Consider the following 15,719-nt stretch of genomic DNA (forward strand, 5'->3'; position numbering starts at 1 on the left):
TTTAATTTTACATCATGAACTATGCCCAAATTTTACATCATGAACTATGCCCAAACTATGCCCAAACTTTACATCATAAACTCTCTTCTTTCACTCTTACATGAACAAAAGAAAAATAAAAACCCCTTCTTATATCCATGTAAGAAATAAGGATGAAGAGTCCTAGAGATCATGGACTCTTACAAGATGTCGCCTCCTTTTATAATTCTACATCCCAAAATATGCCAAAAAAATATTGTGTACCTCTTCTCATATTTTTTTTATGGTAAATAAATTCTCCAACTTATATCTCAAAAAACATCTCCTCTAAATATTGTACATATAAGGAGAAAAAAATAAGTTGGCATGGAGAGGTTGATTTAGATTAGAATAGATTCTCTTCATAAGAAATATTTTGAAATCTAATTTCAAAATCTTTCTTTTATCAAAACCAAATCAAATTTAGAGGTGAGATAGAAAGGGAGAATAACTCTTTAGCATAAAAAAATCTCATGCAAAAACTATTTTTGCGTGGAGATAGATGGCATGCAAAGTGGGTTGGCGCAAGGGAGAAGAGTCCAATCCTATATGGACTCTTTATTTCTTTATTTGAATCAAAACCAAATCACTTCTGGTTTAGCCCAAATAAAATAAATGAAACCTAATTTAATTAGATTCATAAATATTTAATCAAATATTAATCAAATTAGAAATTGATTGAGCCAAAGTTCTGATCAAATTAGGGATAATTCTTCCTTAGCGATTAGGTCATCTCATAACCTAATCGAATCAAACCTAATTGAATCTAATTAAATTAGATCTTATTTAATATTCTTCATTCAATCAAATTAAGCTAATCAGTAATCTAATTATTAATTAATTTTTTATTAATTTACTAACACTTGATAAATTAATTTATTATAATTTTTGCATAAGATTAATCATCAATCGAATTGATGATTAAGCCCTTGAATAATTCTCAATCGTTGATCAACCACATGATCAGTCATAAACTTTTGAGTGAGTGTTATCCCATAGGTTCAAACTTAAGTCAGTAGCATAAGAATAATATTTTGAACCAATCGATATAACAATCTAGCAATGGTGACCCGACGTCTGGATAGGTCGGATGAAGGTGAAGCAACATTCAAGAACCTATTGACGTATGGTTACCGTATAATTCATCCCTTTGATCCTAATGCTCAAACATGACCTAAGATTTAACTGTCAATCCTAGATAAATCATCCATATTATATTTTATTTTTTTTTAAATCTATCACATAGATTATCTAAGCTCAAATTTTGCTAAATTGAAATACATTGATACATTAACTCCTACTAATTCGGAGGGGTCAATCCCATCTTGACTCATGCACAGAATTAATAAGTATTTGACTGCACCTAAAAACTTTTTATCATTGAATTATAAACTCAATTAGTCCGGCACCAAAGTATAGTGAGTTGTTTGCAAGTCACCAAGGTGATCTCAGGTCGGAGGGATACTTATATTCATACCCTTTGCGAGCTACCCTTGACAGCAGAGTGCTTTGCAATTGGTCACGTTCAATGACGATGTAATCCTACATCTCACTTGCATGCCATACCAATGTCTCTATACTATTTGGTTATGAGGATAACCAATACATATGGTACACAATGACCTACACTTAATATCGCTATCATCCTAGTAATAGCGTATCATTTAGTCGCAAACCAATTTAAGGACTATGTGATAAATCCTTCTTTATCGATCAAAGTAGTTTTAAAGACTTCATCACAATATAGGAGTTCATTGAAAGATATAATCTTATGATAAAAAATATCAAATAACTTTTATTATTTATCAATTCATATATATTTTAATTAGCACAATCGTCAAACAATTGGCTTTAGGACATATTTTTCAGCAACTCTCACTTGGACTAAAGTCAATCAATATAGTATCATATACCCATCTTCAATTTATCATCTCAGAACTCTTAGATACCGAGGCTTTAGTAAATGGGTTGGTCAAGTTCTCTTTTTCATTGATCTTCTAAATATTGATGTCACCTTAACAGATTTTTCGAATATGGTGATAGAGATGCAAAATGCTTAGTAAGCTGATGGAACTTTGACTCTAAGGCATGAGCTATGGCTCAATGCTGTACCATATAGTAGAACCATCATTGAAGGGTGCCACTCCTAGCTTGCTAGTGAATCTGTACAATTGCATAGCTTCTTTGCAAGCATCAAATATTGTAATGCATTCTGCCTCACAAATTGAATAAGCTATATTTTTCTACTTGAAACTTTTCCAGCAGATTACTCCATTATTTAGGATAAGGATGTATTCCGACACATTCTTGCTATTATTATATCCAATTAAAAGTTGGAGTCATACTCTAAAAGTTTTAAGTCAGATTTTTCATAACTGAGTCACCGATCCTTAGTATTTCTTAAATACTTAAGAATAACTTTCCAGTAATTCTCATCTAGATCTTGCAGATTTCCACTCACTATCCTAGTGAGTATATCATATCTGATCTCATACATAGTATACATGATAAAATAAATTCTAGTCATAAATACTCTATGTATGTTGGACTAAAAAAATTCAAGCAACTTCTTAGATCTATCTCTACAGATCTTCATCCCTTGGATGAGAGGTGCCTTTTCCCAAGTCCTTTATAGAGAACTATGATAATAGTGAAACCTTTATTCCCTATAATGTAAGGAATATCATTTTCGATCAAGAGAATTTTATTCACATACAAAATAAGAAATACACTCACAAAACTATTAACCCAATTGTATTTGCAGGGTTCTTCTTCATTGTCAATGAAGCCATGCATTTTGATCACTTATCGAAATACATGTTCCAACTCTGAAATATTTAAGATTGTCTTGGGAGAAAATATCTCATTATGGCCAATACTATAATGTTAACAATATTCTTAGGCAACCAGATAAGCTTTGTAGGTCTCTACCTTCTTGTCTGTGCTCTCTGATCCTATTGAAGATCCACTTACACCCTATGGATTTTATCCCTTTGAGTGAATCAATGAGTGTCCATATACCATTGACTTTCATGGACTCCATTTTGGACTTTATGGCTCCAAGCTATTAATCGGAGTCCAACCTCTATATGGCATCTATGTAGATGATCAGATCCTTATTGTTCTCATCGAGTTCAATAGCGATCACGTCTCGAAACTAGAAATCGAAGTATCTATCCAATGGATACGGTACCATATCGGATCTCCTTAATGGTGCTTTTACAATAGGTTTCAAATTTGATCTAATCAAATCTAATTCTGTGGGTTCACTAGATTGTATCAGTTCTTCTATCTGTTAAGCTTCATAAGTTCAACATTAAAGGTATTAGTACTTTCCCCAAGATACTCCTTTTTTGAAAGGAATGTCGAACTACTCTTGTTCTTTAGCAAGATAGAAGTTATATCCCCTAGATTCTTTAGGATTATCTTACAAAAATACATATAGTACTGAGATCCAAGCTAATTGATCTGTAATTGTTTGACATAAATCGAACACTCTCAAACCCTAAGTAAGAGAATATCGACTTACGCCTAGTCCATATCTCATATGGAGTCATTGCGACTGATTAATTTGGAATCCAGTTCAGAACATAACAAATAGTCTCAAGAGCATAACCTTAAAAAAAGATTGGTGTTAAAAAATATATCCTAAAGTCAATCGTCAGTCTGTTGATGGTTATGCTATTTGATGTAATTATATATAAATTAATTAATAAAATATTTATTTGATATTTTTTCATCATAAGCTTGTACATCTTCTATATCGAACTTCTGCGTTATGATGAAAGTCCTTAGGACTATTTTAAATCGATAAAGGAGGATTTATCGTTTAGTCCTTAAATGAGTTCACGATCAAATGATATGCTATTACTAGGACAATAGACATATCAAGTATAGGTCATTGTGTGCCATATAGGTTGGTTGTCCTCTTAACCAAGGAGCGTGAAGACACTGATATGGTATGCAGATGAAATGAAAGAGTATATTTTACTAAACGTGACCAACTCTGGAGCACTCTACTGTCAAGAGTCACTCCGAAGGGATATGGGTATAAGTGTTCCTCGACCTGTAATCACCATAGTGATTTGCAAGCAACTCATCATGCTTTGGTGCCAGACTATCTAAATTTTTAATTCAGGATCGAAAGATTTCTAGACACAGTCAAGTACTTATGAAGTCAGTGCGTGAATCAAGATAGAATTGACCACTCCAAGAGATTGAAGAGAATACTTTGTGTTTCAATTAGTAAGACCTTAATCATGGCAATCTTTGTGAGAAATCATAGGATTTATAAGGTTGAGACATATAATGGATGTACCATTAAGAGCTGACAGTTTAAACTCTAAGTCATCCCAGCATCAAAGGTCAAAGAGATGAATTATACGGTAACTATATCCAAATATATTCTTGAGTGTTGCTTTGCATACATTCGGCCTATCTAGACGTCAGGCACCATTGCTAGATGTTTATTTCGATTGATACAGGAATCAGTTTCTGTGCTACTAACTTAGGTTCAAACTTATGGAGTCACACATATTAAAAGTTTCTCTCCAATCATATGGCTAATCTGAAGAGTTCCAGTAGATGGAGACTCTGGTGAAGAGTCCCACTAGATGGAGACTCTACTGAAGAGTCTCACTGGACGGGGACTCTAGAGAAGAGTCCCACTAGACTTGGACTCTATGATTAATGAAAGATTAATTAGTGATTAGATTATTAATTAGCTTAATTTGATTGAGCATTAAAGTCTGGATCAAGTCTGATTGAATTTGATTCAATCCGATTAAGTTGGATTAGGTTATGAGATGACCTAATTGGTAAGAAAAAAATGATCCTAATTTGATCGGATCTATGGCTCAATTAATTTATTGATTTGATCAAGTTTAATTAAGATTATAGAAGTCTAATTAGATTAGATTTATCATGTTCTATTTGGATCTAATTAGTTTGGGTTTGAAAGAAATCCAATGGATTAAACCCTAGAGTCCCAAATGAATAGGACTCTATCCCTTGCGCCATCTAAATTATCTCATACCTTTTCTCACCACACAAAATCAATTTATATATGAGAAAATTAAAAAATAACTCTTCTTTTATCACCCATTAAAGATAGAAATTGATTGATTTTGATTTAAATTCAAATTTATTTGAATTTCAACTTAAAACCTTATCCATATCCTTTCACACATCGACAGTTTTTAAAGGTGCCCATTGTGTATGAGAAAAATAAGTCTTTCCAATTGATTTTCATGCTTAATTTTTTTTGATAAGTCTTTATTTAAGTTACATAAGGGTGAGAAAAATTTAAAGTCAAATTGAAATTCAAAAGAGTTTGAATTGCAACAAACTCCAGCCCTTATCCTGTTTTATTTGGTTTGTGCGACAACTATAAAAATGCCATAATTTTGTATGCCAAATGAAGAGAGCTTTCACCATGAGATACCAAAGAGAAAGAGAGTTGAAAATACTTCTTTGAGATGTGAGGATTGGGTGGGTTTCCTTCCTCCTTAGCATGAACAAAAGAGGAGACCAATCTCCTCTCGGGTGAGCGACCTAGAACTGTTCTAGGATTTTGGGTAAGTGAAAAACTATAAAGAAGAAAGTCTTTATCAAAGTTTTCTCCACCATCCAGCATATTTCTCTACTCCATCTTCAATATCAAAAAGATCCAAGGTGATCAAAGAAGGAGATCAAGTCAAATCTGCTATCAGAAGTCGACTGCACAAACTAGCACTCCTGTAGAGGGCTGATCGGTCCGAAGACTTCTTGTGGACCATCCATAGAGGTTGGATGCTTGTGTAGCTGTGAGTGATCAGAGAGGACTTTCAAATCTACATTCTCAATTGTGGAGATTGACTACCCATGCTCAGGTATTGGGTTTGGATCCCTAGAAGTGGTAGATTAGATCTATCACTAATTGCTGTTCTTGTTCAAATACTTGTAATATTAGATTCAGATTTTTATGCATATAAATTTATATTATAAATCTAATTGTAGAAGTTTTAAGATCAAATCTTATGCATGTATTTATAGATTAAATATTTTAATCTAATATTCTTTCATTAAAAAATTTTGAAATGCATGCATGAAACCCTTGCAAGATCCTACAATTGGCAGACTTGTAAATCCCATCATGGATCGAACTATGTCTAACAAAGTCGATTTCAATAAGAGAGAATCCTATTCTCTTTTAGATATGTTAAAAATTCACTGAAAGGATATTCTTCTCTTTGGTCTGACTGAAGAGTTTCAATACTCTTCTCAATTTGTTTCTCTATCTTATTATGAAATTATTTAAATATTTTAAATAATCTAAATTTATGGTAAACATGTTCGTAGATCCAATACATCAGTATGTATTAGATTTAGAACATCATTGGCTCGTTTATCTTTTTCAGCATAAGGTGATTCGATCATTTTACTAGAAAGATGGGATTGATAGGTTAACAATGATTCAGAATCATTGATTTCGAGAATTATCTCCTGTTGATCCTACTCTTATTAAATGATCGAGCCTAAATTATCAAAGATAGACATTTGTGACGTAATCTACTTTAGGGTGTTTGATTAATGTGTACATTACACTAACAGACTGTGACCATTCATAAATACCATTTTTTAGTTGTCCACATGATTTTGACATCATTCATAATGATATCACAAAAATTATTAGACAATAGTGACAATCACTAAAACAACATTGTTAGAATTAAAAATAAGCTTGACAATTCTTAAAATTAGGATTAAAACATAACTTCTATCTCCAATATTTAAGAACTTCTTACTATTTTCAAACTTTCTACTAACCTGAAATCATTGCAATAATTTGTATAGACTTTCGATATCCAATATCGAGGCAGTAGTGTCATAAATAGAGAAATCACAAGGTGTTATCATATAAGTACCTTATCCAGTAATCTTTTGCTGATTTTTCTTCCTTAGCTTGGTTCAGATCAAGGGACTCTGCCAGACTAGGTTAACCTTAAACTCTTTTATCAGTTCGAACTCATTAGCCCAAGCATAACTCTTTTGCACCTTTTCTTTTTTTTTTTTCTCAAAGAATTGTTATCCCACTAAAGACACATCTTCAGAGGTGCAAAAAGAACTTCAACATTTGAAGGATTTTCTCCCTCTAAGCATCAACAAATTTACAACTAAATCATATTCTTTGCTGCTCTCAAAACACAATACATAGTGATACGATCATTTGGCCACTTTTGATAAGTATCTTTGATCGCATCATATGTATTGGATGTGAAAACTTCAGGTGCTAGATCCATAATCATATAAAGGATCCATTCGTGCTCTAGAACTATTTATAACTTCTGATACCATCTATCGAAATTGGGTCCTATAAATAAGTCACTATCAAATAGTGAATGGAGCAACAGACATCTAGCCATAATTGAAAGAAAAATATAAGACCTCTATTTTTATGAATTGATTAAACCTAAAGATTTGAACTTTAGTCTAAAGGTTCACACACTATTTTATACGAATTGATAGTTTCTACCTCTAATTTGAGAAATTACCTTAATTTCTTAGTGGATACTAGAATCCACACAGATTGCATACAAGTTCGAGGATGGCTCGATCAATCCATATACACTTATGGGTAGATTCTCAACTAATTATTTCTCTAAATAATTTTTATTAATTAATTTTGCCCCAGATTTTATTTTAATAAGCGATGAGCCTCCACTAAAAGTTTCGGTTAGATCAAACTATTAACATGAACCTATTCAGTATTTTTAACTAATGAATAATCAGATCTGAGGATGGCTCGATCAATCCAACCATCATTAGATAGTACAATAGAGTCATCATATGATGAATGATAATTTCATCATTCAGAGAGAACACCAGACGGATGGTGCCTGCAATATCAATCAAAAATAATAGACCTATTCCTATTTACCTTAATGGGAGGTTATGATCTAGTTATCCCTATAACTAGCTCATTTTATGGACCTAATAATTTAAAAAATTTAAGAATCAATTTAGAGAAGAGATGAGGAGAGATCAATCAATAAACCACAATCCTCCCACAGACTTCACCAAGTCATTGAATTGGATTAGGATCATACTGGTTGAAATGGCATCTAGATCAGTCATACTGATCAACCTTAATGACATGGGTCAACTCGAATCACTTAGTAGTTTAATCAAGACATAATCTACCAAATTGACCAAGTAAGTGAGATCGGTGAGAGGGTCTACCAAGCTTACCTTAGACACCATCAAAGTGGCCTGATAAGTCACTCCCAATTAAAAACCATCGATCAAAATGTTAAATTTATCTTAGACACTAATTGATTAATTTATCTTTGACCAACCTAATGATTCGGATTCAACCACTGAGCCACAATCAAGATCCATTTGGTCTAATTAAAGATATAGACTTGACCATCTACAACTATTGTATTAGAAAAATTTTGATTAATCTAATTCAATATTTGATTAGACTTAATCAATTTCTCTATATGATTAATTAATTCTTTGATTCTAACCTTAGGTCTAATCTAATTAAAAAGATTTGATTTGAGCTAACCCATACCCTCATATTTTATGCAATATCATTAGATCTTTAATTCATAATTTTAGATCTAATTGATTCTACACTTAATTCTCAATTAAGTTTCAGCATTAACATGGGTTTAGGTTTAGGTTTGAAATAATTTCAACCTTTTTATTTTGTAAATAATTTACAACAAATATTATGTAAAGATTTTTTATTCTTAAATTGGGTCGACTCAATCAACATTGAGCCGGCTACATAAGGGGACTAGGTCAACTCAATTCAAAGCTAGGTCGGCTCAATAATTGTGTGAGCATGATTCAAGAAGTTTCAAATCTGAAAAAATCTTGCATAACACTAAAATAAAATCAATCATAACTAAAATTTTTATAATTTAAAATTTTATTTTCTCATGATTAAAATAATTTTAATCATATAGATTAGATGCTATATTTTTCATACAACTTTGTACCACATACAACAAACCTAGGGTTTCAAGATCTAGGATTTTGTAGAAAAATAAGTTCTTCCTTTTACATTCTTCTTCATAAGATCTATTCACATGACATCCCTACATGCCATAAGAATACCCCATCGAATGAAAAGAGAGGGCTTTCAAATTTTTCATGCTCCTATGACTGGACGGCCTGGTGATCAACTCAATCCAAGTACTTGCTAATCGGATCATCTAATCTAATCACATATCATATATGCATGAATTTAAATCTAATCTAAATTATATTAGATCTGATTATAACTTTAGATCATATTTAAATCAGATCATAAATATCACATGCATGACATAAAATCAAATTTTATCAATGATCAATACAAACTAGGACAATCTTTTCACTGTAAGGGTTAAACCCTACAGCAGGACAACCTTATATTAGTTTGTGTGATCCATCATTAATTAAATTTAGATCAAAATATCATATATCAGATCTAAATAAAATAAAAATTTAGATATAATATACACATAAATCATGTCATAATGAACCTAGGCTCTGATACCACTGTTGGAAAATATTGGCGATTTCATGCATATATTTTGAACTTTTTTAAATAAATTATAAAGAAAGATAATTAGATTAATTAAATTAATCTAACATACATATGATCTAATCATCAAATCAACTTACTCTAAAATCTATGACATGATATGTTGCATATAAAATCTGAAATAATCTGAAGATAAAATCAGCATGCATGTATGTGAGCAGTAGATCACATCTACTTCTAATCTGAGTTCAAAACTCGATACCTGAGCATGGATTGATGATCACCACTGTTGAGAGATATGGTAGAAAGGATTCTCACTAGTTGCTCATATCCACATATACATCTGACCTCTATGAAAAATCCACTCGAAGCCCTGATCTGATCGATCTTCTCAAGAGTACTAGCTCACACGTAGATCTTCTTCTTTAGCTGATATGGATCCTTTCTTTAAATCTTCAAAATATTTTTAAAGGTTGAAGATGATCATCTAAAGAAGATGAGGATGTGAAAGAATAAAAAAGAATAAATAATTTTCTCTCATATTTTTCTCTCTTCCCAAACCTTGAGGACCAAAAATCTAGAATTCAAGTTTTTGCGCACACCCCAAGAGAGAGGACTCTCCTCTCATTTTTTTACCCCATGAACTATACCCAAACTTTCCTTCACATGAAGACCTCTCTTCCTTCTCTCTTACATGCACAAAAGAAAAATAAAAACCCTTTTTTATAGGCATGTAAGAAATAAGGGTGAAGAGTCCTAGAGATCATGGATTCTTACAAGATGTTGCCTTCCTCCACAATTTCACATTCCACAACATGCCAAAAAAATATGGGATGCCTCTTTTCATATTTTTTTATGATAAATCAATTTTCCAACTGATTTTTCACAAAAAAATATCCTCAAAATATCACACATATAAGGAGACAAAATAAGTTGGCATGGAGAGTTTGATTTGCATAAGAACAAATTCTCTTGATAAGAAATATTTTAAAATATAATTTTAAAATCTTTATTTTATCAAAATCAAATCAAATTTGGATACAAGATAGAAAGGTAAAATAACTCTTTGGCATGAAAAAATCTCACACAAAAACTATTTGTGCGTGGAGATAGATGGCCTGCAAAGTGGGTTGGCGCATGGGAGAAGAGTCCAATCCTATATGGACTCTTTATTTCTTTATTTGAATCCAAACCAAATCACATCTGGTTTAGCCCAAATAAAATAGATGAAACCCAATCTAATTAGGTTCATAAATTTTTAATCAAATTTTAATCAAATTAAAAATTAATTGAATCAAAGTTTTGATCAAATCAGGATCAATTTTTCCTTAGCAATTAGGTCATCTCATAACCTAAGCGGGTCAAACCTAATTGAATCCAATTCAATTAGATTTTATTTAATCCTCTTCATTCAATTAAATTAAGCTAATCAGTAATCTAATTATTAATTAATTTTTTATTAATTCACTAACACTTGATGAATTAATTTATTGCAACTTTTGTATAAGTTTAATCATCAATCGAATTGATAATTAAGTCCTTGAACAATTCTCAATCATTAATCAACCACATGATCAGTCAGAAATTTTTTTTGAGTGTGATCCCAAATGTTCAAACTTAAGTCAGTAGCACAAGAATAACTTTCTAAATCAATCAATGTAATCATCTAGCAATCATGACCCGACGTCCGGATAGGTCGAATGAAGGTGAAGCGACATTCAAGAACCTATTGGTGTATGGTTACCGTATAATTCATCCCTTTGATCCTAATACTCGAGGATGATCTAAGATTTAATTATCAATTCTAGATAAGTTATTTATATTATATTTTAATTTTTTTCAAATCCATCACATGGATTATCCGAGCTCAGGTTTTGCTAAACTGAAATACATTAATACATTAACTCCTACTAATTCAAAGGGGTCAATCCCATCTTGACTTACGCACCAACTTGACAAGTACTTGACTGTATTTAAAAATTTTTCATCACTAAATTATAAGCTCAATTAGTCCAACACCAAAGTACAGTGAGTTTTTTGTAAGTTACTGTGGTGATCTCAGGTCGGAGGGATACTTATACTCATACCCTTCACGAGCTACTCTTGATAGCAGAGTACTTTACAATTAGTGATGTTTAGTGATGATGTACTCCTACATGTCACTTGTATGCCATACCAATATCTCCATACTATTTGGTTATGAAGACAACCAACGCATATAGCACACAACGACCTAAACTTGATATCGTTATCGTCCTAGTAATAGTGCATCATTTGGTCGCAAACCAATTTAAAGACTACGTGATAAATCTTTCTTTATCGATCAAAGTAGTCCTAAGGACTTCATTACTACATAGGAGTTTGTTGGAAGATGTAACTTTATGATAAAAAATATCAAATATTTTTTATTATTTATCAAATTATATATATTTATAATTAGCACAATCGTTAAATGATTGACTTTAGGATATATTTTTCAATAAAACTTGCCTTCAAAAATTAATTTAATTCTCATTAAAACTCTTTAAATTTGAATTATTTATAATTTATATTCAAAACTCTTTGTCATCTTTAAAATCAATCTTTGGATCAACATCTAGGGTTAACAGTTAAATCCTCAGTCATTTTAAGCATTAGGGTCAAAAAGATGAATTATATGGTAACAATATGCCAGTAGGTTCTTGAATATTGCTTTGCAATCATTCAGCCTACCTGGACATCGAGTCTCATTGCTAGATGGTTACATCAATTAATTTAAAAATTTATTTTTATGCTATCAGCTTAGGTTCGAACCTATGAGGTCACACTCAAAAGAAGTTTCTATTTGATCAAGTGCTGATCGATGATTGAGAATTGTTCAAAGATGTTATTGTCAATACGATTGATGGTTAATCTAATGCAAAAGTTACAATAAATTGATTCTCTAAGGATTAGTGAATTAAAAGAGGATTAATAAGCAATTAGATTACTGATTGAGCAATATAATTTGGTTCAAGTCTTATTGAATTAGATTCAATTTGATTTGACCTGATTAGGTTATGAGATGACCTAATTGCTAAGGATGATTGATTTCTGATTTGATTAGAAATTAGACTTGATTAAATTTTGATTTGATTAGAATTTAATCTAATTGGTTTGGTGCCTAATTGGATTGGGTCCAAGTTATTTGATTGGGGTCTAACCTAATTTGATTAGGATGGAGACCTACGAGTCCAAACCAAGTTGGATTTCTCCCTAGCCAGCCACCATTGCACATGCCCCAATCTTCTCAACACAAATTCTGATTTGCATGAGAAATCTTCTCGCATAAAGGTGTTTTGTCACCCCACCTCAATGCCCAAAAAGATGAGATAAAATCTGGTTTAAATTATTTTCAAATTGGATTTGAATTTAACTTCAAACCTGACTCTTATCTTAGTTCGAATTTGATTCGAACTTGATCCTTATCTCCTCATCCATGCCATTTATAAAAGGACCTAATTTTTGTGCGACAGAAATCAAATCATATAAAGAGAAATTCCAACATGAGTTAGGGTTTTCATAAGGGGTGTGAGGTCTTGAGGCGGGTGACCTTTCTAAGCTTGAGAGATTAGAGGAGATCCTCCTCTTGGATGACTGAAAATCTAGATCTGATTCTAGGGTTTTAGGAAAAGAGAAAAGAAAGAAAAAAAAATTTATCTTTGTCTTCTTCCATCACCACTTCCTCCTCCATGTTCCATCTTCAATCTAGAAGAGTCTGGGAGATCCAAAGAGAGGAGTAGATCAGCCATCCAGAAGGTCTTCACGTGAGCTCGCACTTTCGGAGAGATCGATCAGCGCAGCGCTTTGAGTAGACCAACCATAGAGGTCGGACACCCTATGCAGCTGCAAGCAACTAGTGAAACCTCAAGTCTTCATGATTAAGATGTGGTGATCTACTACCCATGCTAAGGTATAGAGTTCTGAACTTGATATTAATATAGATATGATCTATATAGTAGATGTGATCTATGGATGCATGTTTGATATGATCATACATGTATGTAGATTTAATTTTTAGATCTTATGCATGCATTATATCATGTTATAGATCTTAGAATAAGATTTTTAGATATTTTCTAAAGCATGTTTACTAGATTAAAGTGTTTAATCTGGTGTTTTTCGCTGCTAAAATTTTAAATTACATGCTTGAAGCCCAACCATTTTTCAACAATGGTATCAGAGCCCGGTTCATTATAACATGATCATAAGTGCATTTTAGATCTGATTTTTCTTAATTTAGATTAGATCTAAATTTTCTTATATGTGATATGATTAGATTATTTTCCTAGTAGCATAGTAATCGGATTGAACTTTCTTGACCATTCGGTTATAAGTAAAAGTAGGGTTTAATGACCCTCTCTTCCCATTCCATGGGGTCTCTTATGGCAAGTAGGGGTGCTATTTGTTCATGAAGATAAACCGTGAAAGAAAGAAAATTTACTTTTTTGTTTAATCCTAGATCTTGAAACCCTAGATTTATTGTATGTGATACAAAACAAAATTTGTATGAAAAGTAAAATCTTCTAATCTTTTGATTAAAATTACTTTAACTATAAAAAATAAAATCAAAAATTATAAAAAATTTAGATATGATCTAAAAGTTAGTTTATGATTGATTTTATTTCGAATTATGCATAATTTTTTGAATCTGAAACTCTTTGAAATCTGTTGGTACGTTGACTGAGCTGACTCAGTTTTGAACTGAGCCGACTCAATACCTTGATTTAGTTGGCCCAGTGCTAACTGAGCCGACCCTATTGCCTCAGGCCGAACAGTAATAGTTATTATTCATTATTAGTTGGTCGACCAAGTAGCAGACTTAGTCAACCCAATGAACTGAGCCGGCTCAATCCAGAGATGAGCTAATTCAGTTTCAAAACTGAAAATTTTTACATAATTCAGTTGTAAATTGTTAACAAAATTAAAAATTGAAATTATTTTGAAGCTAAACAGTAAACCCATGTTAATCATACAATTAATTGGGAATTAAGGGTGAAATCAATTAGATATAGAATTATGAATTTTGTTAAAAAATATGTCCTAAAGCCAATCATTTGGATGATTGCACTCTTTATAATTTTATATAAATTATGAATTAATAAAAGTTATTTGATTTTTTTTATCACAAGGTGTACATCTTCCTTATATGAACTCACGTGTTACGATGAAGTCGTTAGAGCTATATAATAATCGATAAAGGAGAATTTATCGAATAGTTCTTAAACATGTTTACAACCAAATGATATGTCATTAAAGGATGGTGACATTTATCGAGTATAGGTCATTTGACCAAATGATATGTCATTAAAGAATGGTGACATTTATGGAGTGTAGATCGTTGTATGCCATATAGATTGGTTGTCCTCATAATCAAAGAGTGTGAAGATACTGGTATAGCATACAGATGAGATGTAGGGATACATCATTACTGAATGAGTGACTCACCTGCTGAGCACTCTATTGTCAAGAGCAGCTCATGAAGTATATGAGCATAAGTGTCTCTCAGACCTGAGATCACCATAGTGACTTATAAATAACTCACTGTATTTTGATGACGGACTACTTATATTTCTAATGCAGTGACGGAAAGCTACTGGATATGGTCAAGTACTTGCGAAGTCTGTGTGTGGACAAGATAGAATTGACCCTTCTGTATTATAAGAGATAATGCATCATTGTATTTCAATTTAGTAAACCCTAGGCTCGAGTAATCCATATGATGGATTTGAAAGATTGGAATACAATGTGGATGACTCTTTTCAGGGTGGACAGTTAAATCCTAGATTATCCTTAAGCATTCAGGGTTAAAAAGATGAATTATGCAGTAATCATATGCATTGATTCTTGAATATTGTCTTGCATATATTTGATCTATCCAGATGTCAAAAACCATTGCTAGATGGTAACTTTGATTAGTACAGAAAATGATCTCTATGCTACCAGCTTAGTGTTCGAACTTATGGAGTCACACATGAAGTCAGACAACATAGGAAAGAATTGACCTAAGTCTATGAGTTCAATTTGAAAGTACGTGACTTGATTGAATGAATAGATTAGCTTAATTAAGAATTAAGTTAGAGGTCATATGGGATTAAACAAGTTGACTATGTCTAGCAAGCACTAGACATGAGGTTCAGATTTAATTCTGAGGATGATGTTA

The sequence above is a fragment of the Elaeis guineensis genome, unplaced genomic scaffold (assembly GCF_000442705.2).
Source record: "Elaeis guineensis isolate ETL-2024a unplaced genomic scaffold, EG11 Super_Scaffold_1000033, whole genome shotgun sequence".
NCBI lineage: Eukaryota > Viridiplantae > Streptophyta > Magnoliopsida > Arecales > Arecaceae > Elaeis > Elaeis guineensis.